Below are 27,301 nucleotides of genomic sequence, written 5' to 3'. Positions count from 1 at the left end.
CAAAAATTATTTAAAAAATCCACGCTTTGAGGCCTTTTAATATTCCTCAAAAATTATTTAAAAAATCCACGCTTTGAGGCCTTTTAATATTCCTCAAAAATTATTTAAAAAATCCACGCTTTGAGGCCTTTTAATATTCCTCAAAAATTATTTAAAAAATCCACGCTTTGAGGCCTTTTAATATTCCTCAAAAATTATTTAAAAAATCCACGCTTTGAGGCCTTTTAATATTCCTCAAAAATTATTTAAAAAATCCACGCTTTGAGGCCTTTTAATATTCCTCAAAAATTATTTAAAAAATCCACGCTTTGAGGCCTTTTAATATTCCTCAAAAATTATTTAAAAAATCCACGCTTTGAGGCCTTTTAATATTCCTCAAAAATTATTTAAAAAATCCACGCTTTGAGGCCTTTTAATATTCCTCAAAAATTATTTAAAAAATCCACGCTTTGAGGCCTTTTAATATTCCTCAAAAATTATTTAAAAAATCCACGCTTTGAGGCCTTTTAATATTCCTCAAAAATTATTTAAAAAATCCACGCTTTGAGGCCTTTTAATATTCCTCAAAAATTATTTAAAAAATCCACGCTTTGAGGCCTTTTAATATTCCTCAAAAATTATTTAAAAAATCCACGCTTTGAGGCCTTTTAATATTCCTCAAAAATTATTTAAAAAATCCACGCTTTGAGGCCTTCTAATATTCCTCAAAAATTATTTAACAAATCCACGCTTTGAGGCCTTTTAATATTCCTCAAAAATTATTTAAAAAATCCACGCTTTGAGACCTTTTAATATTCCTCAAAAATTATTTAAAAAATCCACGCTTTGAGGCCTTTTAATATTCCTCAAAAGTTATTTAAAAAATCCACGCTTTGAGGCCTTTTAATATTCCTCAAAAATTATTTAAAAAATCCACGCTTTGAGGCCTTTTAATATTCTTTAAAAAATATTTAAAAAATCCACGCTTTGAGGCCTTTTAATATTCTTTAAAAAATATTTAAAAAATCCACGCTTTGAGGCTTTTTAATATTCCTCAAAAATTATTTAAAAAATCCACGCTTTGAGGCCTTTTAATATTCCTCAAAAATTATTTAAAAAATCCACGCTTTGAGGCCTTTTAATATTCCTCAAAAATTATTTAAAAAATCCACGCTTTGAGGCCTTTTAATATTCCTCAAAAATTATTTAAAAAATCCACGCTTTGAGGCCTTTTAATATTCCTCAAAAATTATTTAAAAAATCCACGCTTTGAGGCCTTTTAATATTCCTCAAAAATTATTTAAAAAATCCACGTTTGGAGGCCTTCTAATATTCCTCAAAAATTATTTTAAAAAAATCAACGTTTATAAGCCTTCTAATATTCCTCAAAAATTATTTAAAAATCCACGCTTTGAGGCCTTTTAATATTCCTCAAAAATTATTTAAAAAATCCACGCTTTGAGGCCTTTTAATATTCCTCAAAAATTATTTAAAAAATCCACGCTTTGAGGCCTTTTAATATTCCTCAAAAATTATTTAAAAAATCCACGTTTATAGGCCTTCTAATATTCCTCAAAAATTATTTAAAAAATCCACGTTTATAGGCCTTCTAATATTCCTCAAAAATTATTTAAAAAATCCACGCTTTGAGGCCTTTTAATATTCCTCAAAAATTATTTAAAAAATCCACGCTTTGAGGCCTTTTAATATTCCTCAAAAATTATTTAAAAAATCCACGCTTTGAGGCCTTTTAATATTCCTCAAAAATTATTTAAAAAATCCACGCTTTGAGGCCTTTTAATATTCCTCAAAAATTATTTAAAAAATCCACGTTTATAGGCCTTCTAATATTCCTCAAAAATTATTTTAAAAAAATCAACGTTTATAAGCCTTCTAATATTCCTCAAAAATTATTTAAAAATCCACGCTTTGAGGCCTTTTAATATTCCTCAAAAATTATTTAAAAAATCCACGCTTTGAGGCCTTTTAATATTCCTCAAAAATTATTTAAAAAATCCACGCTTTGAGGCCTTTTAATATTCCTCAAAAATTATTTAAAAAATCCACGTTTATAGGCCTTCTAATATTCCTCAAAAATTATTTTAAAAAAATCAACGTTTATAAGCCTTCTAATATTCCTCAAAAATTATTTAAAAATCCACGCTTTGAGGCCTTTTAATATTCCTCAAAAATTATTTAAAAAATCCACGCTTTGAGGCCTTTTAATATTCCTCAAAAATTATTTAAAAAATCCACGCTTTGAGGCCTTTTAATATTCCTCAAAAATTATTTAAAAAATCCACGTTTATAGGCCTTCTAATATTCCTCAAAAATTATTTTAAAAAAATCAACGTTTATAAGCCTTCTAATATTCCTCAAAAATTATTTAAAAATCCACGCTTTGAGGCCTTTTAATATTCCTCAAAAATTATTTAAAAAATCCACGCTTTGAGGCCTTTTAATATTCCTCAAAAATTATTTAAAAAATCCACGCTTTGAGGCCTTTTAATATTCCTCAAAAATTATTTAAAAAATCCACGTTTATAGGCCTTCTAATATTCCTCAAAAATTATTTTAAAAAAATCAACGTTTATAAGCCTTCTAATATTCCTCAAAAATTATTTAAAAATCCACGCTTTGAGGCCTTTTAATATTCCTCAAAAATTATTTAAAAAATCCACGCTTTGAGGCCTTTTAATATTCCTCAAAAATTATTTAAAAAATCCACGCTTTGAGGCCTTTTAATATTCCTCAAAAATTATTTAAAAAATCCACGTTTATAGGCCTTCTAATATTCCTCAAAAATTATTTTAAAAAAATCAACGTTTATAAGCCTTCTAATATTCCTCAAAAATTATTTAAAAATCCACGCTTTGAGGCCTTTTAATATTCCTCAAAAATTATTTAAAAAATCCACGGTTGGAACCTTATAATATTCCTCAAAAATTATTTAAAAAATCCACGTTTGGAGGCCTTCTAATATTCATCAAAAATTATTTAAAAAATCCATTTTAAGAAGTTTTCTAATATTCCTCAAAAATTATTTAAAAAATCCACGTTTGGAGGCCTTCTAATATTTCTCAAAAATTATTTAAAAAATCCACGTTTGGAGGCCTTCTAATATTCCTCAAAAATTATTTAAAAAATCCACGTTTGGAGGCCTTCTAATATTCCTCAAAAATTATTTAAAAAATCCACGCTTTGAGGCCTTTTAATATTCCTCAAAAATTATTTAAAAAATCCACGCTTTGAGGCCTTTTAATATTCCTCAAAAATTATTTAAAAAATCCATTTTAAGAAGTTTTCTAATATTCCTTAAAAATTATTTAAAAAATCCACGCTTTGAGGCCTTTTAATATTCCTCAAAAATTATTTAAAAAATCCACGCTTTGAGGCCTTTTAATATTCCTCAAAAATTATTTAAAAAATCCACGCTTTGAGGCCTTTTAATATTCCTCAAAAATTATTTAAAAAATCCACGCTTTGAGGCCTTTTAATATTCCTCAAAAATTATTTAAAAAATCCACGCTTTGAGGCCTTTTAATATTCCTCAAAAATTATTTAAAAAATCCACGCTTTGAGGCCTTTTAATATTCCTCAAAAATTATTTAAAAAATCCACGCTTTGAGGCCTTTTAATATTCCTCAAAAATTATTTAAAAAATCCACGCTTTGAGGCCTTTTAATATTCCTCAAAAATTATTTAAAAAATCCACGCTTTGAGGCCTTTTAATATTCCTCAAAAATTATTTAAAAAATCCACGCTTTGAGGCCTTTTAATATTCCTCAAAAATTATTTAAAAAATCCACGCTTTGAGGCCTTTTAATATTCCTCAAAAATTATTTAAAAAATCCACGCTTTGAGGCCTTTTAATATTCCTCAAAAATTATTTAAAAAATCCACGCTTTGAGGCCTTTTAATATTCCTCAAAAATTATTTAAAAAATCCACGCTTTGAGGCCTTTTAATATTCCTCAAAAATTATTTAAAAAATCCACGCTTTGAGGCCTTTTAATATTCCTCAAAAATTATTTAAAAAATCCACGCTTTGAGGCCTTTTAATATTCCTCAAAAATTATTTAAAAAATCCACGCTTTGAGGCCTTTTAATATTCCTCAAAAATTATTTAAAAAATCCACGCTTTGAGGCCTTTTAATATTCCTCAAAAATTATTTAAAAAATCCACGCTTTGAGGCCTTTTAATATTCCTCAAAAATTATTTAAAAAATCCACGCTTTGAGGCCTTTTAATATTCCTCAAAAATTATTTAAAAAATCCACGCTTTGAGGCCTTTTAATATTCCTCAAAAATTATTTAAAAAATCCACGCTTTGAGGCCTTTTAATATTCCTCAAAAATTATTTAAAAAATCCACGCTTTGAGGCCTTTTAATATTCCTCAAAAATTATTTAAAAAATCCACGCTTTGAGGCCTTTTAATATTCCTCAAAAATTATTTAAAAAATCCACGCTTTGAGGCCTTTTAATATTCCTCAAAAATTATTTAAAAAATCCACGCTTTGAGGCCTTTTAATATTCCTCAAAAATTATTTAAAAAATCCACGTTTATAGGCCTTCTAATATTCCTCAAAAATTATTTAAAAAATCCACGTTTATAGGCCTTCTAATATTCCTCAAAAATTATTTAAAAAATCCACGCTTTGAGGCCTTTTAATATTCCTCAAAAATTATTTAAAAAATCCACGCTTTGAGGCCTTTTAATATTCCTCAAAAATTATTTAAAAAATCCACGCTTTGAGGCCTTTTAATATTCCTCAAAAATTATTTAAAAAATCCACGTTTATAGGCCTTCTAATATTCCTCAAAAATTATTTTAAAAAAATCAACGTTTATAAGCCTTCTAATATTCCTCAAAAATTATTTAAAAATCCACGCTTTGAGGCCTTTTAATATTCCTCAAAAATTATTTAAAAAATCCACGTTTATAGGCCTTCTAATATTCCTCAAAAATTATTTTAAAAAAATCAACGTTTATAAGCCTTCTAATATTCCTCAAAAATTATTTAAAAAATCCACGTTTAGGGGCCTTTTAATATTCCTCAAAAATTATTTAAAAAATCCACGGTTGGAACCTTATAATATTCCTCAAAAATTATTTAAAAAATCCACGTTTGGAGGCCTTCTAATATTCATCAAAAATTATTTAAAAAATCCATTTTAAGAAGTTTTCTAATATTCCTCAAAAATTATTTAAAAAATCCACGTTTGGAGGCCTTCTAATATTTCTCAAAAATTATTTAAAAAATCCACGTTTGGAGGCCTTCTAATATTCCTCAAAAATTATTTAAAAAATCCACGTTTGGAGGCCTTCTAATATTCCTCAAAAATTATTTAAAAAATCCACGCTTTGAGGCCTTTTAATATTCCTCAAAAATTATTTAAAAAATCCACGCTTTGAGGCCTTTTAATATTCCTCAAAAATTATTTAAAAAATCCATTTTAAGAAGTTTTCTAATATTCCTCAAAAATTATTTAAAAAATCCACGCTTTGAGGCCTTTTAATATTCCTCAAAAATTATTTAAAAATTCCACGCTTTGAGGCCTTTTAATATTCCTCAAAAATTATTTAAAAAATCCACGCTTTGAGGCCTTTTAATATTCCTCAAAAATTATTTAAAAAATCCACGCTTTGAGGCCTTTTAATATTCCTCAAAAATTATTTAAAAAATCCACGCTTTGAGGCCTTTTAATATTCCTCAAAAATTATTTAAAAAATCCACGCTTTGAGGCCTTTTAATATTCCTCAAAAATTATTTAAAAAATCCACGCTTTGAGGCCTTTTAATATTCCTCAAAAATTATTTAAAAAATCCACGCTTTGAGGCCTTTTAATATTCCTCAAAAATTATTTAAAAAATCCACGCTTTGAGGCCTTTTAATATTCCTCAAAAATTATTTAAAAAATCCACGCTTTGAGGCCTTTTAATATTCCTCAAAAATTATTTAAAAAATCCACGCTTTGAGGCCTTTTAATATTCCTCAAAAATTATTTAAAAAATCCACGCTTTGAGGCCTTTTAATATTCCTCAAAAATTATTTAAAAAATCCACGCTTTGAGGCCTTTTAATATTCCTCAAAAATTATTTAAAAAATCCACGCTTTGAGGCCTTTTAATATTCCTCAAAAATTATTTAAAAAATCCACGCTTTGAGGCCTTTTAATATTCCTCAAAAATTATTTAAAAAATCCACGCTTTGAGGCCTTTTAATATTCCTCAAAAATTATTTAAAAAATCCACGCTTTGAGGCCTTCTAATATTCCTCAAAAATTATTTAACAAATCCACGCTTTGAGGCCTTTTAATATTCCTCAAAAATTATTTAAAAAATCCACGCTTTGAGACCTTTTAATATTCCTCAAAAATTATTTAAAAAATCCACGCTTTGAGGCCTTTTAATATTCCTCAAAAGTTATTTAAAAAATCCACGCTTTGAGGCCTTTTAATATTCCTCAAAAATTATTTAAAAAATCCACGCTTTGAGGCCTTTTAATATTCTTTAAAAAATATTTAAAAAATCCACGCTTTGAGGCCTTTTAATATTCCTCAAAAATTATTTAAAAAATCCACGCTTTGAGGCCTTTTAATATTCCTCAAAAGTTATTTAAAAAATCCACGCTTTGAGGCCTTTTAATATTCCTCAAAAATTATTTAAAAAATCCACGCTTTGAGGCCTTTTAATATTCCTCAAAAATTATTTAAAAAATCCACGCTTTGAGGCCTTTTAATATTCCTCAAAAATTATTTAAAAAATCCACGCTTTGAGGCCTTTTAATATTCCTCAAAAGTTATTTAAAAAATCCACGCTTTGAGGCCTTTTAATATTCCTCAAAAATTATTTAAAAAATCCACGCTTTGAGGCCTTTTAATATTCCTCAAAAATTATTTAAAAAATCCACGCTTTGAGGCCTTTTAATATTCCTCAAAAATTATTTAAAAAATCCACGCTTTGAGGCCTTTTAATATTCCTCAAAAATTATTTAAAAAATCCACGCTTTGAGGCCTTTTAATATTCCTCAAAAATTATTTAAAAAATCCACGTTTATAGGCCTTCTAATATTCCTCAAAAATTATTTAAAAAATCCACGTTTATAGGCCTTCTAATATTCCTCAAAAATTATTTAAAAAATCCACGCTTTGAGGCCTTTTAATATTCCTCAAAAATTATTTAAAAAATCCACGCTTTGAGGCCTTTTAATATTCCTCAAAAATTATTTAAAAAATCCACGCTTTGAGGCCTTTTAATATTCCTCAAAAATTATTTAAAAAATCCACGCTTTGAGGCCTTTTAATATTCCTCAAAAATTATTTAAAAAATCCACGTTTATAGGCCTTCTAATATTCCTCAAAAATTATTTTAAAAAAATCAACGTTTATAAGCCTTCTAATATTCCTCAAAAATTATTTAAAAATCCACGCTTTGAGGCCTTTTAATATTCCTCAAAAATTATTTAAAAAATCCACGTTTATAGGCCTTCTAATATTCCTCAAAAATTATTTTAAAAAAATCAACGTTTATAAGCCTTCTAATATTCCTCAAAAATTATTTAAAAAATCCACGTTTAGGGGCCTTTTAATATTCCTCAAAAATTATTTAAAAAATCCACGGTTGGAACCTTATAATATTCCTCAAAAATTATTTAAAAAATCCACGTTTGGAGGCCTTCTAATATTCATCAAAAATTATTTAAAAAATCCATTTTAAGAAGTTTTCTAATATTCCTCAAAAATTATTTAAAAAATCCACGTTTGGAGGCCTTCTAATATTTCTCAAAAATTATTTAAAAAATCCACGTTTGGAGGCCTTCTAATATTCCTCAAAAATTATTTAAAAAATCCACGTTTGGAGGCCTTCTAATATTCCTCAAAAATTATTTAAAAAATCCACGCTTTGAGGCCTTTTAATATTCCTCAAAAATTATTTAAAAAATCCACGCTTTGAGGCCTTTTAATATTCCTCAAAAATTATTTAAAAAATCCATTTTAAGAAGTTTTCTAATATTCCTCAAAAATTATTTAAAAAATCCACGCTTTGAGGCCTTTTAATATTCCTCAAAAATTATTTAAAAAATCCACGCTTTGAGGCCTTTTAATATTCCTCAAAAATTATTTAAAAAATCCACGCTTTGAGGCCTTTTAATATTCCTCAAAAATTATTTAAAAAATCCACGCTTTGAGGCCTTTTAATATTCCTCAAAAATTATTTAAAAAATCCACGCTTTGAGGCCTAATATTCCTCAAAAATTATTTAACAAATCCACGCTTTGAGGCCTTTTAATATTCCTCAAAAATTATTTAAAAAATCCACGCTTTGAGACCTTTTAATATTCCTCAAAAATTATTTAAAAAATCCACGCTTTGAGGCCTTTTAATATTCCTCAAAAGTTATTTAAAAAATCCACGCTTTGAGGCCTTTTAATATTCCTCAAAAATTATTTAAAAAATCCACGCTTTGAGGCCTTTTAATATTCTTTAAAAAATATTTAAAAAATCCACGCTTTGAGGCCTTTTAATATTCTTTAAAAAATATTTAAAAAATCCACGCTTTGAGGCTTTTTAATATTCCTCAAAAATTATTTAAAAAATCCACGCTTTGAGGCCTTTTAATATTCCTCAAAAATTATTTAAAAAATCCACGCTTTGAGGCCTTTTAATATTCCTCAAAAATTATTTAAAAAATCCACGCTTTGAGGCCTTTTAATATTCCTCAAAAATTATTTAAAAAATCCACGCTTTGAGGCCTTTTAATATTCCTCAAAAATTATTTAAAAAATCCACGCTTTGAGGCCTTTTAATATTCCTCAAAAATTATTTAAAAAATCCACGCTTTGAGGCCTTTTAATATTCCTCAAAAATTATTTAAAAAATCCACGTTTGGAGGCCTTCTAATATTCCTCAAAAATTATTTTAAAAATACATGTTTGGAGGCCTTCTAATATTCCTCAAAAATTATTTAAAAAATCCACGTTTGGAGGCCTTCTAATATTCATCAAAAATTATTTAAAAAATCCACGCTTGGAGGTCTTCCAATATTCCTCAAAAATTATTTAAAAAATCCATGTTTGGAGGCCTTCTAATATTTTTCAAAAATTATTAAAAAATCCACTTTTGGAGGCTTTCTAATATTCCTCAAAAATTATTTAAAAATCCACGTTTGTAGGCCTTCTAATATTCCTCAAAAATTATATTAAAAATTCCACGTTTGGAGGCCTTCTAATATTATTCAAAAATTATTCAAAAAGTCCGCGTTTAAAGGCCTTCTAATAATCTTCAAAAATTATTTAAAAAATCCACATTTGGAGGCCTTCTAATATTCCTCAAAAATTATTTAAAAAATCCACGTTTGGTGTTCTTCTAATATTCCTCAAAAATTATTTAAAAAATCCACCTTTATAGGCCTTCTAATATTCCTCAAAAATTATTTAAAAAATCCACTTTTATAGGCCTTCTAATATTCCTCAAAAATTATTTAAAAAATCCACGTTTATAGGCCTTCTAATATTCCTCAAAAATTATTTAAAAAATCCACGTTTATAGGCCTTCTAATATTTCTCAAAAATTATTTAAAAAATCCACGTTTATAGGCCGTCTAATATTCCTCAAAAATTATTTAAAAAATCCACGTTTATAGGCCTTCTAATATTCCTCAAGAATTATTTAAAAAACCACGTTTGGAGGCCTTCCAATATTCCTCAAAAATTATTTAAAAATCCACATTTGAAGTCCTTCTAATATTTCTCAAAAATTATTTAAAAAATCCTCGTTTATAGGCCGTCTAATATTCCTCAAAAATTATTTAAAAAATCCACGTTTATAGGCCTTCTAATATTCCTCAAGAATTATTTAAAAAACCACGTTTGGAGGCCTTCCAATATTCCTCAAAAATTATTTAAAAATCCACATTTGAAGTCCTTCTAATATTCCTCAAAAATTATTTAAAAAATCCACGTTTATAGGCCTTCTAATATTCCTCAAAAATTATTTAAAAAATCCACGTTTATAGGCCTTCTAATATTCCTCAAAAATTATTTAAAAAATCCACGTTTATAGGCCTTCTAATATTCCTCAAAAATTATTTAAAAATCCACGTTTATAGGCCTTCTAATATTCCTCAAAAATTATTTTAAAAATCCACGTTTATAGGCCTTCTAATATTCCTCAAGAATTATTTAAAAAACCACGTTTGGAGGCCTTCCAATATTCCTCAAAAATTATTTAAAAATCCACATTTGAAGTCCTTCTAATATTTCTCAAAAATTATTTAAAAAATCCTCGTTTATAGGCCGTCTAATATTCCTCAAAAATTATTTAAAAAATCCACGTTTATAGGCCTTCTAATATTCCTCAAGAATTATTTAAAAAACCACGTTTGGAGGCCTTCCAATATTCCTCAAAAATTATTTAAAAATCCACATTTGAAGTCCTTCTAATATTCCTCAAAAATTATTTAAAAAATCCACGTTTATAGGCCTTCTAATATTCCTCAAAAATTATTTAAAAAATCCACGTTTATAGGCCTTCTAATATTCCTCAAAAATTATTTTAAAAATCCACGTTTATAGGCCTTCTAATATTTCTCAAAAATTATTTAAAAAAATCCACGTTTGGAGGCCTTCTAATATTCCTTAAAAATTATTTAAAAACATTATTATTAGACACCAGAATACGAAAAAATCAGGATTTTTTGTTTAACATTTCCAAGGAAATGAAAATGTCAAACTGTTGTCCATTTGTTTGGTCCCTTAAACTACAAAGCATAAATTTCATTTTATGTGTTCTTTTCTTTTTGTAACATCCTTGCCGGCCTCTTTGCTTCACAACCCAACTTGCTTTCAACTGCAAACAATAATAATCATTTAATATGACAACAAAATAACAGCAACAACTGTTTACCAAGTTGTACAAATATTTTTGAAGAAAACTTTTCATTTCGTTTGTAAGGAAATTTGCTTCTTAAAATTCCACCAATGATAGAGGAGGAGAACAACATAATTCCAAAGCCGATTTGCAATTGACAGGTTTTTTGTTGGCTGCAGTCGCTTGTTTGAAGGCTGGCTCACTTGTTTGATGTTGTTGTTGTTGACAACTTTTGTAATTCATAAATATTGAAATGTCTGGAAGGTAGTGGAGCATTGGTTGTGAAGGGGGAGGTGGGGGCTACGTACGGTGGTCCTCGAAATTATATGCAAATAAATTCTGATATTTTGTAACAAAAAACAAGAAAGAAAATTTTTCAGTCAAACAAGGGTGGAACATCAAGCGGAGATGACAATATTGAGTGGTGGATGTTTGTCTGAGTATGTATGAGTTATTCATCATTTCTTGGTAAAGTTGTATTGATTTTGAAACTGTTGAGGTTAAAAGAGATTTTATTTTTAATGCGTGAAGTAAATAAACAATAAAGAAAAAGTAAATTGAAATGATGGAGGTTTTAAACGAAATAACAACAAAAAGCACAGAAGGCTTTGCGAGCCTTAAACATGAATTATAATTATAAAATTTTTGGAGGATATTTAGCAAGCCTTAAACGTGGATTTTTTAAACAACTTTTGGAGGATATTTAGCAAGCCTTAACGTGGATTTTTTTAACAATTTTGGAGGATATTTAGCAAGCCTTAAACGTGGTTTTTTTAAAAAAGTTTTGGAGCATATTTAGCGAGCCTTAAACGTGGACATTTTAAGCAATTTTTTAAAGATTTTTTGTGACCCTTAAACGTGGATTTTTTAAACAATTTTTGATGGATATTTAGTGACCCTTAAACGTTTGACTTTTTCTACATTGCCTTTGCAAATGGACATCATTGTCCTTTCATAGTAATTCCAATTTTGTATCGTAAAATACCCACATAACCATATACCATGTTAGGGCAACATGTCTTATATCAGCTGTCCATTGGCATTAACAACAATGCCACCGTTATGAGTGACAGAATTTTATATCCCGGCTGTAACACAAAACGAAAATGTTCCAAAAACACAACCTGAAGTTTTTACTGCTAGCCAACAGCTTATGAGAAGAGAATTTTGTTTCCGTGTTTTTTTTTCGTCCTTTTATTCCATTTTGAACATGTTGTACATGTTTAAATGTTAGAGTTTGTGTTTTTTATTTCCTTGACAGCTATCCTAGATGTTGTACTTGTTAAAGCTATATTAAGGCAAATAAATAAAAGCCTTTAAATGGTGAAGAAAAGTAATAGGTGAGAAAAAATATTTTTTAAAATATCCACGCCTTGTGGTCCATGGAAAAAATATTTTTTAAAATATCCACGCCTTGTGGTTCATGAAAAAAATATTTTTTTGAAATATCCGCGCATTGTGGTTCATGGAAAAAATATTTTTTAAAATATCCACGCCTTGTGGTTAATGGAAAAAATATTTTTTAAAATATCCACGCCTTGTGGTTAATGGAAAAAATATTTTTTAAAATATCCACGCCTTGTGGTTCATGGAAAAAATATTTTTTAAAATATCCACGCCTTGTGGTTCATGGAAAAATATTTTTTAAAATATCCACGCCTTGTGGTTCATGGAAAAAATATTTTTTAAAATATCCACGCCTTGTGGTTCATGGAAAAAATATTTTTTAAAATATCCACGCCTTGTGGTTCATGGAAAAAATATTTTTTAAAATATCCACACCTTGTGGTTTATGGAAAAAATATTTTTTAAAATATCCACACCTTGTGGTTCATGGAAAAAATATTTTTTAAAATATCCACGCCTTGTGGTTCATGGAAAAAATATTTTTTAAAATATCCACGCCTTGTGGTTCATGGTAAAAAAAAATTTTTAAAATATCCACGCCTTGTGGTTCATGGAAAAATATTTTTTAAAATATCCACGCCTTGTGGTTCATGGAAAAAATATTTTTTAAAATATCCACGCCTTGTGGTTCATGGAAAAAATATTTTTTAAAATATCCACACCTTGTGGTTTATGGAAAAAATATTTTTTAAAATATCCACGCTTTATTGTCCACGGGAAAAAATATTTTTTAAAATGTCCACCCTTTTTGGTCCATGGAAAAAATATTTTTTAAAATATCCACGCCTTGTGGTTCATGGAAAAAATATTTTTTAAAATATCCACGCCTTGTGGTTCATGGAAAAAAATATTTTTTAAAATATCCACGCCTTGTGGTTCATGGAAAAAATATTATTTAAAATATCCGCGCCTTGTGGTTCATGGAAAAAATATTTTTTAAAATATCCACGCCTTGTGGTTCATGGAAAAAAATATTTTTTAAAATATCCACGCCTTGTGGTTCATGGAAAAAATATTTTTTAAAATATCCACACCTTGTGGTTCATGGAAAAACTATTTTTTTAAAATGTCCACCCTTTGTGGTCCATGGAAAAAATATTTTTTAAAATATCCACGCCTTGTGGTTCATGGAAAAAATATTTTTTAAAATATCCACGCCTTGTGGTTCATGGAAAAAAATATTTTTTAAAATATCCACGCCTTGTGGTTCATGGAAAAAATATTATTTAAAATATCCGCGCCTTGTGGTTCATGGAAAAAATATTTTTTAAAATATCCACGCCTTGTGGTTCGTGGAAAAAATATTTTTTAAAATATCCACGCCTTGTGGTTCATGGAAAAAATATTTTTTAAAATATCCACGCCTTTTTGTTCATGGAAAAAATATTTTTTAAAATATCCACGCCTTGTGGTTTATGGAAAAAATATTTTTTAAAATATCCACGCCTTGTGGTTCATGGAAAAAATATTTTTTAAAATATCCACGCCTTGTGGTTCATGGAAAAAATATTTTTTAAAATATCCACGCCTTGTGGTTCATGGAAAAAATATTTTTTAAAATATCCACGCCTTGTGGTTCATGGAAAAAATATTTTTTAAAATATCCACGCCTTGGGGTCCTTGGAAAAAATATTTTTTAAAATATCCACGCCTTGTGGTCCATGGAAAAAATATTTTTTAAAATATCCACGCCTTGTGGTTCATGAAAAAAATATTTTTTAAAATATCCACGCCTTGTGGTTAATGAAAAAAATATTTTTTAAAATATCCACGCCTTGTGGTTCAAGGAAAAAATATTTTTTAAAATATCCACGCCTTGTGGTTCATGGAAAAAATATTTTTTAAAATATCCACGCCTTGTGGTTCATGGAAAAAATATTTTTTAAAATATCCACGCCTTGTGGTTCATGGAAAAAATATTTTTTTTTAAATATCCGCACCTTGTGGTTCATGGAAAAAATATTTTTTAAAATATCCACGCCTTGTGGAAAAAATATTTTTTAAAATATCCACGCCTTGTGGAAAAAATATTTTTTAAAATATCCACGCCTTGTGGAAAAAATATTTTTTAAAATATCCACGCCTTGTGGAAAAAATATTTTATAAAATATCCACGCCTTGTGGAAAAAATATTTTTTAAAATATCCACGCCTTGTGGAAAAAATATTTTTTAAAATATCCACGCCTTGTGGAAAAAATATTTTTTAAAATATCCACGCCTTGTGGAAAAAATATTTTTTAAAATATCCACGCCTTGTGGAAAAAATATTTTTTAAAATATCCACGCCTTGTGGAAAAAATATTTTTTAAAATATCCACGCCTTGCGGTCCATGGAAAAAATATTTTTTTAAAATATCCACGCCTTGTGGTTCATGGAAATTTATTTTTTTAAAATATCCACGCCTTGTGGTCCATGGAAAAAATATATGTTAAATGATCCAAGCCTTGTGGTCCATGAAAAAAAATATTTTTTAAAATATCCACGCCCCGTGGTCCTTGGAAAAATATTTTTTAAAATATCCACGCCTTGCGGTCCATGGAAAAACTATTTTTTACAATATCCACGACTTGTGTTCCATGGAAAAACTATTTTTTAAAATATCCACGCCTTGTGGTCCATAGAATAAATATTTTTTAAAATATCCAAGCCTTGTGGTCCATGGAAAAAATATTTTTTAAAATATCCAAGCCTTGTGGTCCATGGAAAAAATATTGTTTAAAATATCCACACCTTGTGGTCCACGGAAAAATATTTTTTAAAATATCCACACCTTGTAGTCCATTGAAAAAATATTTTTTTAAAATATCCACGCCTTGTGGTCCATGGAAAAAATATTTTTTAAAATATCCACGCCTTGTGGTCCATGGAAAAAATATTTTTTTAAAATATCCACGCCTTGTGGTCCATGGAAAAAATATTTCTTAAAATATCCACGCCTTGTGGTCCATGGAAAAAATATTTTTTAAAATATCCACGCCTTATCCACGTTTATTGGAAAAATATTGTTTAAAAAAATCCACGTTTATTGGAAAAATATTGTTTAAAAAAATCCACGTTTATTGGAAAAATATTGTTTAAAAAAATCCACGTTTATTGGAAAAATATTGTTTAAAAAATCCACGTTTATTGGAAAAATATTGTTTAAAAAATCCACGTTTATTGGAAAAATATTGTTTAAAAAATCCACGTTTATTGGAAAAATATTGTTTAAAAAATCCACGTTTATTGGAAAAATATTGTTTAAAAAATCCACGTTTATTGGAAAAATATTGTTTAAAAAATCCACGTTTATTGGAAAAATATTGTTTAAAAAATCCACGTTTATTGGAAAAATATTGTTTAAAAAATCCACGTTTATTGGAAAAATATTGTTTAAAAAAATCCACGTTTATTGAAAAAATATTGTTTAAAAAATCCACGTTTATTGGAAAAATATTGTTTAAAAAATCCACGTTGTTTTGGAAAAATATTGTTTAAAAAATCCACGTTTTCCATTGTTTAAAAAATCCACGTTTTCCATTGTTTAAAAAATCCACGTTTATTGGAAAAAGATTGTTTAAAAAATCCACGTTTATTGGAAAAAGATTGTTTAAAAAATCCATATTTATTGGAAAAATTTTGTTAAAAAATCCACGTTTATTGGAAAAATATTGTTTAGAAAATCCACGTTTATTAAAAAATATTGTTTAAAAAATCCACGTTTATTGGAAAAATATTGTTTAAAAAATCCACGTAATTTAGAAAATTGTTTTCTTTTCTTTTATTAGTATTTTTTTTTTTTTTTTTTTTTTTGCATAAAAAATCATCCCCACCCGCCCCCCTTTTTTTGTTTCAACAATTAAGACACCTAATTAGAATGGCAAATTGGACACTTACCTTTTAGTGGTTTTCCAAAAACAACAACAAGTAAATATGAATAATGTTGTCTATGGTTAGGTTGAAGAGGAGGGTAAGAAGAGTTTTTTTTTTTGCACAGCACAAGACACCAAATACTGGCGCAGATGATGGCAAATTCCACCCACACAATTTGTGGCCGTAATTTATGAACGAAACAAGAATTTTTATTTAATTTTTTATGTTTACCGGCTACCCGCGGTTTGTTGGCTACCAAAAAGAGGGAAAGGAATGGGGGCAAAACTTTTGTCACTTTTCTTTTTTCTGGTTGCAGCTTTTAAGGGTCACTTTTCTTTAGGAAATATGGCCTTTGCTCAATTTACTCATAGCGCTTGGCCCACTTTTTCTGTTATTTTTATTTTTTGCTCTTCGTTCTATGTTTTCCTCTTTAAGATTGAATATAATTCCCTTTCCGAAAATGAAAGCATTGGAAATAAATCACAAACATAACAAAGAAATTACCAACACACGCTGAGAAAGTGCGTGAGTGAGGACAAACAAATAAACAAATGTTGGAAATTTATATAAACAAAAAAACACTATGGATCAATCACGCTCGAATAAACACCAACTAATTGAATGGCAACATAGACAGTAAAAAGTAGCCGGCAAAAGAAAAAGCCATATATTTTTTGCACATGAAAAATAAACAACAACAAAAGACAACTAAAACTCACAAACAAAATTATCTGCGTATTTTTTTTCAAATTAAAAAAAAACTTATTTTTCATTTAATATTTTTATATATGTTTTTTATTTTTACCGAATTTTCCAATATATTCTTCTTTAATATTTCATTTCGCTTTCACACGATTTTCTTTATTTTTTATTCATTTATAAATAATTTTTATGAGATGTTTCTCAAATCACTCATACGTTGGCGGCGGTCGCATTCGTTAATTCCCCTTAACAAATGGAGGAGATACCCGGACACAACACAACCGTTCTCTTTGCGTTGCATGGAAGAACTGAAATGTTTTGTCTTTGGACAACGTAGTAAACAGAGACACACCGTGTAAAACAACCACCGTGTGGATTCTTTCAAAAACATCAACAACATCCTTTCGTTTTCATTGAAATTTGTTCGTTCGTTCATTCTTTGTTGTAACAATAGCAGCATAATAATATTTTGTTTGTAACCATGTGCCCGAGTGTGTGTGTGTGTGTGGATGCAAGAGTATTCGTGTAAGCGCCAAAATCTATGAAAACATGTGATTTTTGTTTTGTTTTACAATGGCGAGAGAGCTTTGCAAAACATGTGTTTTCTCTCACGCATGTGTTCTCGCTATTTTCTACAGACAAAAACAACGACAACAGTGACCTCTATACATTATAAAGAGAACCATAGGAAACTTGGTAGAATTCCATGGTTTCTATATATGGAAAACTTGGTGGAGACACAAGATTTCTATTGAAAACTTGGTGGAGACCACCGCTTTCTATAGAAAATTTGGTGGAGACACAAGTTTTCTATAGAAAATTTGGTGGAGACACAAGTTTTCTATAGAAAATTTGGTGGAGACACAAGTTTTCTATAGAAAATTTGGTGGAGACACAAGTTTTCTATAGAAAATTTGGTGGAGACACAAGTTTTCTATAGAAAATTTGGTGGAGACACAAGTTTTCTATAGAAAATTTGGTGGAGACACAAGTTTTCTATAGAAAATTTGGTGGAGACACAAGTTTTCTATAGAAAATTTGGTGGAGACACAAGTTTTCTATAGAAAATTTGGTGGAGACACAAGTTTTCTATAGAAAATTTGGTGGAGACACAAGTTTTCTATAGAAAATTTGGTGGAGACACAAGTTTTCTATAGAAAATTTGGTGGAGATACAAGTTTTCTATAGAAAATTTGGTGGAGACACAAGTTTTCTATAGAAAATTTGGTGGAGACACAAGTTTTCTATAGAAAATTTGGTGGAGACACAAGTTTTCTATAGAAAATTTGGTGGAGACACAAGTTTTCTATAGAAAATTTGGTGGAGACACAAGTTTTCTATAGAAAATTTGGTGGAGACACAAGATTTCTATAGAAAATTTGGTGGAGACACAAGTTTTCTATAGAAAATTTGGTGGAGACACAAGTTTTCTATAGAAAATTTGGTGGAGACACAAGTTTTCTATAGAAAATTTGGTGGAGACACAAGTTTTCTATAGAAAATTTGGTGGAGACACAAGTTTTCTATAGAAAATTTGGTGGAGACACAAGTTTTCTATAGAAAATTTGGTGGAGACACAAGTTTTCTATAGAATATTTGGTGGAGACACGAGATTTCTGTGGAAAACTTGGTGGAGACACAAGATTTCTATGGAAAACTTGGTGCAGACACAAGATTTCTATAGGAAACTTGGTGGAGACACAAGATTTCTATAGAAAACTTGGTGGAGACACAAGATTTCTATAGGAAACTTGGTGGAGACACAAGATTTCTATAGGAAACTTGGAGGAGACACAAGATTTCTATAGGAAACTTGGTGGAGACACAAGATTTCTATAGAAAACTTGGTGGAGACACAAGATTTCTATAGAAAACTTGGTGGAGACACAAGATTTCTATAGAAAACTTGGTGGAGACAAAAGATTTCTATAGAAAACTTGGTGGAGACAAAAGATTTCTATAGAAAACTTGGTGGAGACACAAGATTTCTATAGAAAACTTGGTGGAGACAAAAGATTTCTATAGAAAACTTGGTGGAGACAAAAGATTTCTATAGAAAACTTGGTGGAGACAAAAGATTTCTATAGAAAACTTGGTGGAGACACAAGATTTCTATAGAAAACTTGATTGAGACACAAGATTTCTATAGAAAACTTGATTGCGACACAAGATTTCTATAGAAAACTTGATTGAGACACAAGATTTCTATAGAAAACTTGGTGGAGACACAAGATTTCTATAGAAAACTTGGTGGAGACACAGGATTTCTATAGAAAACTTGGTGGAGACACAAGTTTTCTATAGAAAATATGGTGGAGACACAAGTTTTCTATAGAAAATTTGGTGGAGACACAAGTTTTCTATAGAAAATTTGGTGGAGACACAAGTTTTCTATAGAAAATTTGGTGGAGACACAAGTTTTCTATAGAAAATTTGGTGGAGACACAAGTTTTCTATAGAAAATTTGGTGGAGACACAAGTTTTCTATAGAAAATTTGGTGGAGACACAAGTTTTCTATAGAAAATTTGGTGGAGACACAAGTTTTCTATAGAAAATTGGGTGGAGACACAAGTTTTCTATAGAAAATTTGGTGAAGACACAAGTTTTCTATAGAAAATTTGGTGGAGACACAAGTTTTCTATAGAAAATTTGGTGGAGACACAGGTTTTCTATAGAAAATTTGATGGAGACACAAGTTTTCTATAGAAAAAAATTGGTGGAGACACAAGTTTTCTATAGAAAAAACTTGGTGGAGACACAAGTTTTCTATAGAAAAAACTTGGTGGAGACACAAGTTTTCTATAGAAAATTTGGTGGAGACACAAGTTTTCTATAGAAAATTTGGTGGAGACACAAGTTTTCTATAGAAAATTTGGTGGAGACACAAGTTTTCTATAGAAAATTTGGTGGAGACACAAGTTTTCTATAGAAAATTTGGTGGAGACACAAGTTTTCTATAGAAAATTTGGTGGAGACACAAGTTTTCTATAGAAAATTTGGTGGAGACACAAGTTTTCTATAGAAAAAACTTGGTGGAGACCACGGTTTTCGATAGGAAACTTGGTGGAGAGACCACGGTTTCTATAGAAAACTTGGTGGAGAGACCACGGTTTCTATAGAAAACTTGGTGGAGACACAAGATTTCTATAAAAAAACTTGGTGGAGACACAAGAGAACTTGGTGGAGACACAAGATTTCTATGGAAAACTTGGTGGAGACACAAGATTTCTATAGAAAACTTGGTGGAGACACAAGATTTCTATAGAAAACTTGGTGGAGACACAAGATTTCTATAGAAAACTTGGTGGAGACACAAGATTTCGATAGAAAACTTGGTGGAGACACAAGATTTCGATAGAAAGCTTGGTGGAGACACAAGATTTCTATAGAAAACTTGGTGGAGACACAAGTTTCTATTGAAAACTTGGTGGAGACACAAGATTTCGATAGAAAACTTGGTGGAGACACAAGATTTCGATAGAAAGCTTGGTGGAGACACAAGATTTCTATAGAAAACTTGGTGGAGACAAAAGTTTTCTATCGAAAACTTGGTGGAGACAAAAGTTTTCTATCGAAAACTTGGTGGAGACACAAGTTTTCTATAGAAAATTTGGTGGAGACACAAGTTTTCTACAGAAAATTTGGCGGAGACACAAGTTTTCTACAGAAAATTTGGCGGAGACACAAGTTTTCTACAGAAAATTTGGCGGAGACACAAGTTTTCTATAGAAAATTTGGTGGAGACACAAGTTTTCTATAGAAAAATTTGGTGGAGACACAAGTTTTCTATAGAAAATTTGGTGGAGACACAAGTTTTCTATAGAAAATTTGGTGGAGACACAAGTTTTCTACAGAAAATTTGGCGGAGACACAAGTTTTCTACAGAAAATTTGGCGGAGACACAAGTTTTCTACAGAAAATTTGGCGGAGACACAAGTTTTCTATAGAAAATTTGGTGGAGACACAAGTTTTCTATAGAAAATTTGGTGGAGACACAAGTTTTCTATAGAAAATTTGGTGGAGACACAAGTTTTCTATAGAAAATTTGGTGGAGACACAAGTTTTCTACAGAAAATTTGGCGGAGACACAAGTTTTCTACAGAAAATTTGGCGGAGACACAAGTTTTCTACAGAAAATTTGGCGGAGACACAAGTTTTCTACAGAAAATTTGGCGGAGACACAAGTTTTCTATAGAAAATGTGGTGGAGACACAAGTTTTCTATAGAAAATGTGGTGGAGACACAAGTTTTCTATAGAAAACTTGGTGAAGACACAAGATTTCGATAGAAAACTTGGTGGAGACACAAGATTTCTGTGGAAAACATGGTGGAGACTCAAGATTTCTATGGAAAACTTGGTGGAGACACAAGATTTCTATAGGAAACTTGATGGAGACACAAGATTTCTATAGAAAACTTGGTGGAGACACAAGATTTCTATAGAAAACTTGGTGGAGACACAAGATTTCTATAGAAAACTTGGTGGTGACACAAGATTTCTATAGAAAACTTGGTGGTGACACAAGATTTCTATAGAAAACATGGTGGAGACACAAGATGTCTATCGAAACTTGGAGACCACTGCTTTCTATATAGAAAACTTGGTGGAGACCAAGAAACTTGGTGGAGACCACGGTTTTCTATATAGAAAACTTGGTGGAGACCACGGTTTTCTATATAGAAAACTTGGTGGAGACCACGGTTTTCTATATAGAAAACTTGGTGGAGACCACGGTTTTCTATATAGAAAACTTGGTGGAGACCACGGTTTTCTATATAGAAAACTTGGTGGAGACCACGGTTTTCTATATAGAAAACTTGGTGGAGACCATGGTTTTCTATATAGAAAACTTGGTGGACACCACGGTTTTCTATATAGAAAACTTGGTGGAGACCACGGTTTTCTATATAGAAAACTTGGTGGAGACCACGGTTTTCTATATAGAAAACTTGGTGGAGACCACGGTTTTCTATATAGAAAACTTGGTGGAGACCACGGTTTTCTATATAGAAAACTTGGTGGAGACCACGGTTTTCTATATAGAAAACTTGGTGGAGACCACGGTTTTCTATATAGAAAACTTGGTGGAGACCACGGTTTTCTATATAGAAAACTTGGTGGAGACCACGGTTTTCTATATAGAAAACTTGGTGGAGACCACGGTTTTCTATATAGAAAACTTGGTGGAGACCACGGTTTTCTATATAGAAAACTTGGTGGAGACCACGGTTTTCTATATAGAAAACTTGGTGGAGACCACGGTTTTCTATATAGAAAACTTGGTGGAGACCACGGTTTTCTATATAGAAAACTTGGTGGAGACCACGGTTTTCTATATAGAAAACTTGGTGGAGACCACGGTTTTCTATATAGAAAACTTGGTGGAGACCACGGTTTTCTATATAGAAAACTTGGTGGAAGACCACGGTTTTCTATATAGAAAACTTGGTGGAGACCACGGTTTTCTATATAGAAAACTTGGTGGAGACCACGGTTTTTCTATATAGAAAACTTGGTGGAGACCACGGTTTTCTATATAGAAAACTTGGTGGAGACCACGGTTTTCTATATAGAAAACTTGGTGGAGACCCACGGTTTTCTATATAGAAAACTTGGTGGAGACCACGGTTTTCTATATAGAAAACTTGGTGGAGACCACGGTTTTCTATATAGAAAACTTGGTGGAGACCACGGTTTTCTATATAGAAAACTTGGTGGAGACCACGGTTTTCTATATAGAAAACTTGGTGGAGACCACGGTTTTCTATATAGAAAACTTGGTGGAGACCACGGTTTTCTATATAGAAAACTTGGTGGAGACCACGGTTTTCTATATAGAAAACTTGGTGGAGACCACGGTTTTCTATATAGAAAACTTGGTGGAGACCACGGTTTTCTATATAGAAAACTTGGTGGAGACCACGGTTTTCTATATAGAAAACTTGGTGGAGACCACGGTTTTCTATATAGAAAACTTGGTGGAGACCACGGTTTTCTATATAGAAAACTTGGTGGAGACCACGGTTTTCTATATAGAAAACTTGGTGGAGACCACGGTTTTCTATATAGAAAACTTGGTGGAGACCACGGTTTTCTATATAGAAAACTTGGTGGAGACCACGGTTTTCTATATAGAAAACTTGGTGGAGACCACGGTTTTCTATATAGAAAACTTGGTGGAGACCACGGTTTACTATATAGAAAACTTGGTGGAGACCACGGTTTTCTATATAGAAAACTTGGTGGAGACCACGGTTTACTATATAGAAAACTTGGTGGAGACCACGGTTTTCTATATAGAAAACTTGGTGGAGACCACGGTTTACTATATAGAAAACTTGGTGGAGACCACGGTTTTCTATATAGAAAACTTGGTGGAGACCACGGTTTTCTATAAAAAAATAAATTTCTTTTTTACAAAGAAACCTACCTGAAAACACTCGCTCTCTCTTGAAAGCTTGGGGAGACCACACCATTTGGTGTAACAGTTACAATTATCGAAACAAAGACATAGTCATAATCACTTCTGACATTTATTTAAAAGCAAGGCATTTTACATAACATATGTTATCTGCTTACTGACAATCCTCAGGATCTTTGAAAGATAAACGGATGTCCGATGTATTTCCCGGAATGTATTTCAGACATGGCACTCCTGCTACTTGGAACATTCTTCAGAGCCCTTATCCGTAGTCCGTCTATCATTTTTCTTCTTATGCAAATAATATACTTTCTCTATGCCCGAAGATAGAATAAGTTTGGTACACTCATTGCAAGGATACAGCGTTTGGTAAATGGTGGCCCCTCTTATATCCAATTGAGTTGTTTTAAGTATGGCATTAGCCTCAGCATGTACAACATATAGATGTTTATTATCCAAGGAAAGAGGGTCGTTCGTCTTGTTCCAACTTAACCTGGAGTTGCCATTCTTACAAGCACTTGGAAATCCATTGTAGCCCACGGCCACAATACGTCCTTCCGTATTGACAATCACGGCACCAGCTTGTCTATGAGGATCTTTACTACGTTTTTCCGCTAGCAACGCAATCGCCATATAAAAATCTTCTCGTTCCAGGGAACCTTCACGTGGTGCTGCTGAGGCCATGCTGTGTGAGAAGTGTAACAAGAAAAATAAATGTGAAACAAATAATAATAATAATATTATTATTGGTGTTTTATTGAATACTTGAAGCTAAGATAAATATAATTGAAGATTTCCTACTGAAATCACACTATTTAGCCAGGCTGAATAGCAAATTGCCTTCGGAAATCCCTATTCAGCCAGGCTGAATAGCAAATTTCCTTCGGAAATCCCTATTCAGCCAGGCTGAATAGCAAATTTCCTTCGGAAATCCCTATTCAGCCAGGCTGAATAGCAAATTTCCTTCGGAAATCCCTATTCAGCCAGGCTGAATAGCAAATTTCCTTCGGAAATCCCTATTCAGCCAGGCTGAATAGCAAATTTCCTTCGGAAATCCCTATTCAGCCAGGCTGAATAGCAAATTTCCTTTGGAAATCCCTATTCAGCCAGGCTGAATAGCAAATTTCCTTTGGAAATCCCTATTCAGCCAGGCTGAATAGCAAATTTCCTTTGGAAATCCCTATTCAGCCAGGCTGAATAGCAAATTTCCTTTGGAAATCCCTATTCAGCCAGGCTGAATAGCAAATTTCCTTTGGAAATCCCTATTCAGCCAGGCTGAATAGCAAATTTCCTTTGGAAATCCCTATTCAGCCAGGCTGAATAGCAAATTTCCTTTGGAAATCCCTATTCAGCCAGTCTGAATAGCAAATTTCCTTTGGAAATCCCTATTCAGCCAGGCTGAATAGCAAATTTCCTTTGCAAATCCCTATTCAGCCAGGCTGAATAGCAAATTTCCTTTGCAAATCCCTATTCAGCCAGGCTGAATAGCAAATTTCCTTTGCAAATCCCTATTCAGCCAGGCTGAATAGCAAATTTCCTTTGGAAATCCCTATTCAGCCAGGCTGAATAGCAAATTTCCTTTGGAAATCCCTATTCAGCCAGGCTGAATAGCAAATTTCCTTTGGAAATCCCTATTCAGCCAGGCTGAATAGCAAATTTCCTTTGGAAATCCCTATTCAGCCAGGCTGAATAGCAAATTTCCTTTGGAAATCCCTATTCAGCCAGGCTGAATAGCAAATTTCCTTTGGAAATCCCTATTCAGCCAGGCTGAATAGCAAATTTCCTTTGGAAATCCCTATTCAGCCAGGCTGAATAGCAAATTTCCTTTGGAAATCCCTATTCAGCCAGGCTGAATAGCAAATTTCCTTTGGAAATCCCTATTCAGCCAGGCTGAATAGCAAATTTCCTTTGGAAATCCCTATTCAGCCAGGCTGAATAGCAAATTTCCTTTGGAAATCCCTATTCAGCCAGGCTGAATAGCAAATTTCCTCTGAAAATCCCTATTCAGCCACGCTGAATAGCAAATTTCCTTTGGAAATCCCTATTCAGCCAGGCTGAATAACAAATTTCCTTTGGAAATCCCTATTCAGCCAGGCTGAATAACAAATTTCCTTTGGAAATCCCTATTCAGCCAGGCTGAATAGCAAATTTCCTTTGGAAATCCCTATTCAGCCAGGCTGAATAGCAAATTTCCTTTGGAAATCCCTATTCAGACAGGCTCAATAGCCAATTTCGTTTGGAAATCTCTATTCAGGCAGGCTGAATAGCAAATTTCCTTTGGAAATCCCTATTCAGCCAGGCTGAATAGCAAATCTCCTTTGGAAATCCCTATTCAGCCAGGCTGAATAGCTAATTTCCTTTGGAAATTACTATTCCTATAGAAATCACTATTCATCCAGACAAAGTTTCCAATAGAAATCACTCAACAATTAGAACTGCTACGAACCTTGACAAAAATATATTTTCTTTATTACTTTAAAACAATCACTGATTTGAATTTGTGTAGAGAAATGCGTCTTTTATACCCTAACTCGACGTTTGATGTAATACCGTTGCTTATTGATATCACTATATATTTATATAGATAATGATAATAAGATAAGGTAGTTACGTCTGTAATGCAATATAAAAATGACTATTTTTTATGAAACATTGATATTTTGAAAATTTGTTACTAGGGACTTGTTAATAAATAACTTATTGAGTGGTTCTACCAAGAAAAAAGGGCTTATAAAATTTCAAAAATATAAAAAAATATTGTTAAGGCAATTATTGTCAATAACTAAGGTTTGTATAATAAACGGCTTTTATGTTATAAACGAGTTTATTAAGCAGAGTACACACGATCAGTTTTACTCAAATAATCGGTTTGCTTGCCGTTCATTTCTGCTAGTCATCAGGTAACCACAAAATCTTTAGTGGTTGCTGGACAGTTTGATATTTGTCGATATTTCCGAAAATCTGCGGTCAAAAATGATGGTGTGTTCTTCGCTTTAGGTCGATAACACCTATATAAATTTGAATATTTTTGGGTACGGGGTATTTGGGTATACCCAATGGAATTGACATTTGAAACCCAGTTGATAACCAGCTTGGCATTCTTGCTTAACGATGCAAAACTTTACTCAAACGTTAGCTGTGTTCCAGAACTAAAAACTTTTTACAATTTTTACGACTTTTACACATTTTACACGAAAACCCGTTCCCGTACACAAAAAAGTTGTAAAATGTTCACTTCTCTTTAAACAAAAATGGCGCTGAATGACGCTCTCTTTAAAACTTTTTACTCGACAAATTTGAGCGTGTAAAAAATAGTAACATGAATGCCGGCGTCTGATTGGCTGTTACGTCGACTTTGACATTTGTTCCAGCTATTTTGACGTTTTTTCCATTTTTGCGTTCCCGAACTTTTTGAAAAAACTTTTGTGTGACAACAATTTTGCTTTCTTTCTCTCTTTTACGAGTTTTACTATTAAAAAGTACGGGAACAAAGCTGTTGGTTGTGTTTTCGGCTTAAGTCGTGATCGATTTTCAGGTAGGGTCTTTAACAGCACCCTTTCTTTCAGAAAGGATATTTAGAAGCACCCTTTGTTTCACAACAGGTCTTTAGAAGCACCATTTCTTTCAAATAGGATCTTTGAAGCACGCTTTCTTTCAGAAAGTATCTTTGAAGCATCCTTTCATTCAGGAATGATTTTTAGAAGCACCCTTTCTTTCAGAAAGTATCTTTGAACAATCCTTTCTTTCAGAAAGGATTTTTAGAAGCACCCTTTCTTTGAGAAACGGGCTGCTACCAGACTAAAAGATATAAAAAACAATTTTAATAATTAAAAAAAATGTAAAACATTGTAAAAAATCAAATTTGCTTTGAAATACAAGGTTGATTTTAAACAATCATGACTAATGCTTGGTTTACATTTGCAAAATCATTCATGGCACAATAATAAGGTACAGCGCCAAAAAAAGCTGATTTTCAGACTAATTGTCAAAATACATTATTGTGAATAAAATCTCATACAAAATGTAAACAAGCAATTCACAGCAATGCATTATTGTTATCAAATT

The 27,301-nt window shown here is 31.0% G+C and overlaps 1 protein-coding gene and 1 pseudogene across 1 annotated transcript in view; both read right to left on the bottom strand.

The window, feature by feature from the left end:
* Nucleotides 1–17,126, bottom strand: part of LOC141388253 (uncharacterized) — a gene marked incomplete at its 3' end in the record, with an annotated part of 156,159 nt that extends 139,033 nt beyond the window's left edge. Inside the window, exons 1-2 of the mRNA XM_073958275.1 lie at nt 16,917–17,126; nt 16,136–16,561 (exon numbers count right to left, since the gene is read on the bottom strand). The remainder of the gene's footprint in view (nt 1–16,135; nt 16,562–16,916) is intronic.
* A 6,200-nt stretch (nt 17,127–23,326) lies between these two features.
* LOC141388238 (deoxycytidylate deaminase pseudogene) lies at nt 23,327–25,772 on the bottom strand (annotated as a pseudogene).
* Between the last annotated feature and the right edge of the window lie 1,529 nt (nt 25,773–27,301).

The sequence above is a fragment of the Musca autumnalis genome, unplaced genomic scaffold, assembly GCF_047663935.1.
Source record: "Musca autumnalis isolate F117 unplaced genomic scaffold, ASM4766393v1 scaffold_9, whole genome shotgun sequence".
NCBI classification, from domain to species: domain Eukaryota; kingdom Metazoa; phylum Arthropoda; class Insecta; order Diptera; family Muscidae; genus Musca; species Musca autumnalis.
The sequence above is the reverse complement of the archived record's forward strand: the minus strand, read 5'-3'. Positions and strand labels throughout refer to the sequence as shown.